The sequence below is a fragment of the Erinaceus europaeus genome, chromosome 17 (assembly GCF_950295315.1).
Source record: "Erinaceus europaeus chromosome 17, mEriEur2.1, whole genome shotgun sequence".
Classification (NCBI taxonomy): domain Eukaryota; kingdom Metazoa; phylum Chordata; class Mammalia; order Eulipotyphla; family Erinaceidae; genus Erinaceus; species Erinaceus europaeus.
The window spans coordinates 43,823,169-43,828,316 of record NC_080178.1 but is presented as its reverse complement, the minus strand read 5'-3'; the positions used below and the strand labels follow the sequence as shown (position 1 = coordinate 43,828,316).

The 5,148-nt window shown below is 41.0% G+C and overlaps 1 pseudogene; it reads right to left on the bottom strand.

Moving 5' to 3' along the window:
- Positions 1–891: 891 nt before the first annotated feature.
- LOC132533713 (protein SET-like) lies at positions 892–2,465 on the bottom strand (annotated as a pseudogene).
- Positions 2,466–5,148: the final 2,683 nt, after the last annotated feature.

Here is a 5,148-nt window from a genome sequence, read left to right as displayed (position 1 = left end):
ACCCGATGCACTACCCCTGACTCCCAATGTATACATTTCTTAACCTGCACTGAAAGTGTTAGTTGTCATGGGCCAAGAAGCTCTGTTGATAGATATGCAGTTGGTAGCAGGTTCTGAATCTATTGTGACTTTCAGTTTGACTGAGAAGATTATTTGTAACACTTGGATTCTGAAAAGGAATTTTATGATGATTTTCTTTTCCAGTTAACAGTAGTTAAACTCTGGTAAAGCTCATTGTCTATGATACTCCCACAGCTCAAAGTTTGATGAAATTGCATTTTTATTTTTACATCTGCACTCACTTCTTTACTATTTCATATCTTTATTTGTTGGATAGAGACAGACATTGAGAGGGAATGGGGGAGTTAGAGAAGAGAGGAAAGGAACATCTGCAGCACTAACATCTGCAGCAGTAGCATCAGGAGCACTGCTTCATCACTCATGATGCTTCCCTCCCTGCAGCAGCTAGGGATCAGAGGCTTAAACCCAGCTCCTTCTGCACTGTTATATGCACTCTACTGGTGTGTCGCCACCTAGTTCCTGAATTACATTTTCAGACTGAAAATAGACTGGAATAGTCAGACTGGAATAGTCTGGGAATGATGATTCAAAACTAGGATGAGGGCCAGGCGCTAGCACACCGGGTTAAGCGCACATAGTGTGAAGCACAAGGACCTGCACAATGATCCCAGTTCAGTTCCCTGCAAGGGGGGGGGGTCATTTTGCAAGCCGTGAACCAGGTCTTCAGATGTCTGTTTTTCTCTCCTCCTCTCTAACTTCCCCTCCTCTCAATTTTTCTCTGTCCTGTCTAACAGCAGTCATAACAAGAATAACAGCAGCAACAATGGACAAAAGATGGCCACCAGGAGCAGTCAATTTGTAGTGTCAGCACTGAGCCCCAGCTATAACCCTGGAGGCAAAAATAAAAACAAGCAAACAAAAACTGGGAAGGTGTCTGCTTTGCTATATGATCCTCTCAGATTCAAGATCTGAGAGAAAGGAGGAAAACAGCTAGAATTCTATGCACTACTACACAGGGGCCTAACAGCCCCCAGATTCTAGCAGAGCTAAGGGAGCAGAAAGTTGTTCTTTGTTCCCACAGAGCATGGTGGTATTGATTCCAAAAGTTTTTGTTGAAAAAGGATAGGGGAGTAGTACCACTGTTATCCTATGGTTTTATCAGTGTTTGCTTTTATAAATAAAAAAATTCAAAAAAAAAACCACAAAGCTGTCTGTCTTTCTGCTAACTGCAGAAAGATACAGGTTTTCTTAAAAAGGTTTTAAATGAAAAAACATATTAGTTTGGAAGAGAAAAGGATAATCTATTCAACTTATTCTTCTCAAGGTATCCCCCCAAAAAATAAGTTGATAGCCATTGTATAAAGGAGAGAGGAGACCTTAAAGACAGGGTGACTGCACACAGGGGCAGGGAAAATGGGGGAAAAAAAGACTGCAACTTGCTCCTAGGGACAGGAGAAAATTAAAAAAGGCTGGAATTCATCAGTGTTTCATTAGTCATATCCTTCATCTTCCTCTCTTTCCTCCCCCTCATTATCAACTTCTCCTTCATCCTCATCTCCTTCTTCATATCTTCTTTTTTTTTAAAAAATATTATCTATTTATTGATTGGATAGAGACAGTCAGAAATCAAGAGGGAAGGGAGGGATAGAGAGGGTGAGAGACAGAGAGACAGCTGCAGTACTACTTCACCACTTGAGAAGCTTTCCCCCCTGCAGGTGGGGACTGGGGGCTTGAACCCACGTCCTTGCACATTGTAACATGTGAGTTCAACCATGTGCATCACCACCAGGCCCCCACTTCTTCATATCTTCTAATCCTTCTTCCTCTTCATCATCATCATCTTCCCCCTCACCTTATTCATCATCCATATCAGGAACCAAGTAGTACTGTAGTGTATTTGGCCAGATACCATCTTTAATGACCTCTCCTAACTCACCTGCGACTGCACCAAAATGGTCAGTAAACCAGGTGAAGAAGCTCTCTGGTTCCTCATGCTGTCTCTTTCTGTTGGTTTGATTTTGGGTTTGACTTGAACATTTGATCAAATCCTTTCCAGATTTCCATTTGATTTCAGTGGATCCTTCAAAAGAAGGATCACCACTCTCATTCAGATAAAATTCTTTGGAGAGAACTTTATTTTCAAAGTAAGGGTTTTCAACAAAATAAAAGTCTATTCTGTTACCTGATTTACTATCTTCAAATTCTGTCACTTCAACTCTTGTCAAGTAATGCAGTGCCTCTTCATCCTCTTCTCCAAGCAGTGTAGACACTTGTGGGTGGTTGACAAATGTTAATCCTAAATTTGGGATATTGACCATCAATTCCGATCTCTTCTGAAAAAATGGCTAGCAGAGTTTGTTATATTTCTGTTCTACCTTCAAAATCGTCACTCCCCAGAAAGCAGCTTGATAAAAAAGCAACAGGAAGCAATGGAATATATCCATGAAGTACAGAATGAAATAGACTTAATGAACAAGCCAGCTAGGAGGTTTCTAGAATTTTCTATCTCACCTTAACTCTAATCGCTGAGATTCTCAACTAAGACTCTTTTCTGACTCTCTACTACTTAAAAGAGTCAAAGTTCAGGTGTCTGCTGGGTAAGGAGGATGGCCTAGGTAGGTAAAAGTAATGCATCAAGTGAGCTGAATGTACCATGTTCCATTATATATATATCCTGAGTTGTAGTTTTAAACTGAGCTATGCGTCTTAATAGAAAATAGTAGGGTCCTCATGTCTGTGGCTCATGTGACTTTGTTTAAAGTATATGGAGAAATCCAATTTTGTTTTTTTTTTTAAGTGCTAGAGATACCTAGAAGTTGTCAGACAACCTTTTGAGGACTGGTCCTTCGATTTAGAGATTTTCTTTGTTATCTTAAGTTGCTATTTATGCAATCTTCTTTCATTCTCTCCTATCCCCCCTATTTCTCTCTCTCTCTCCCTCTCTCACTATCTTTCCCCCTCTATGCCAAAGACTAAACCTGACACCTCAAAGCATCAGACACAAAAAAGAATTTTGCCTAACCACTTATGCTATTTCTCTGGTCCATTTTGCATTATATTAAGCACTTAGCACTGTTGGTGTAGAGTAAGAATGTGTTATACGTTCCTATCTTATTTTTCTTTCTTCAGTATATCTATATGGCCTCTAAAGCCTCAAAGGAAACGATTGAAAGTAAACCAACTCTCTCTCTTAATTCTGCAGTCAACTTTCTACCTAGACCTCCAGGTTAAAAACCCATCCCAGCCTCTGGAAATATTGCACCCGTAGCATTACTTATCACATTGGAGCTTAATAAGTCTGTCTTTACAAAAACAAGAACCAAAAGGTAACATGCTGGTCTTTGGGGGTGGCGCACACTTTACTAAATGTACTTTGAGTTGTATCTTGATTCAGGAATATTAGATATTTCCATTCATGCCTTCACATTGTGTCCCAGCGTTTGTGCTCCATAGTGAGGACAGCAGAGATATCCAGGGCTCACAGTCTCTCAGCAGGAAGCTAGGGCTGCATGGTCATCAGCAGTTCCAAATACACTAGAAATTTCACTTACATTGTTTAGCAACTTTGCTTTAAATGTTAATTACACAGGCAGTGTGTGTGTGTGTGTGTGTGTGTGTGTGTGTGTGTGTGTGTGTGTACTGACTGCATTTTCTATGCCTGAGACAGTGCTGTCCATAATGCTCAAAAGTCAAGTTGTAAGCAAGCATGCTGGGATTGAGGTCCAGTCTTATCAGACACATAGATCCCTAACCTCTGCAATGCAGATCCCAGAAAAGAACCACTGAGACAACTTCCATTGGCTGTATTTGCCTCTAAGATGATCATTACTCTAGATGTGTAATTGTGTAGTTGTTACTTTCTTATAGCATACTACATCCACATAGTTCATCAAAGAACACCAAAACAGAACTTCAGACCTCTGAGACTACAACTTGTAGGGATCATGAGAAAGCAGGACAGGTACTGGTCTCCCCAGACAAGCAAATGATGGGGTGTCTGCCACTCAACACAAATAGGGCTGGGAGAACAAGGGTTCTGAGTTGATGTAGACCCTGCACTTCAATCAGAATTGTGACCACTCCTGCAACCAGAAGTCTCAGCCTATCAAACACACTGTGCTGATCGTTGTTCATACATCTTTTTATCAAACACAGTCCTGGAGTAATCCAGACTTGGGAGAGCACAGGAAGAATTCTGAAGGTAAGAAAGACCCTTGGTGTCATTGTAGGAGCTGTGCTATGGGTGCATGCATCGTGCCAAGGCCAACAGCCTGCTGTACTGCTGAAACATAAAAAAAAGGATCCAGAGACCAAGAGATTCTATGGAGATACCAGATAATGAAGACAAGGACGCTGTGTTCAAGAACCAGGTAGTGTTATGCTTTGATTGAGAGGTGGTGCAGTGGGGGCAGCAGACAAGACAAGGTCACTGCAGATATCCTGTGCATGTCTGCCTGGCAATGTGCCAAATCATGCATTTCGTGTAAGAATGAAGTTTGAGTCATGACCTTGTTTCCAGGAACATACTAAAGGCATGTTTGGTGCACTACATTTTGGAGCTGATGCTACTTTCTGATCTCCTCACAGTTTATATAAATGCACTGGGGAGGGGTTTGGAGCATGAAGGAGGGTTTACTCTACTCTGTTGCATGAGTGCAGGGAAGAACATAGACAGTCACACATTTTCAGGTGCCGTTCTGCTTGGCTTGCTTGAGCCAGACCTTAGGTTTGAAAAAGAAAGGCCTTGACTGAAAAAACTCTTCTCAGCTAGGAAAAAAACAACAACAGAAAAGCCCATAATTTGGACTCCTATGAAACATAGCCTTTGTAGAGAGAAATATTAGTAGTCCACAAAAAGAACTACATTTCCAGCATGTGTTTTATTTACTTATTAATTTTTTATTTATATTATTTTTCCCTGTAATGCTGGCCTACAATCAGAAAAAAAAAAAAAAAACAGTTCATGAAGAATGCAGCTAATAACCTTGGAGTCACAGATGCTATGAAGGCACATAGGAACCAGAAATGCCACTTTTTCTGTAAGAGTTGTTTCTGCCTCACTCTTGCATATAACCCTGTCTGGGAATGTTTGAACCCACCCTCTGGAGGGCAGATTGAAGGGATGTC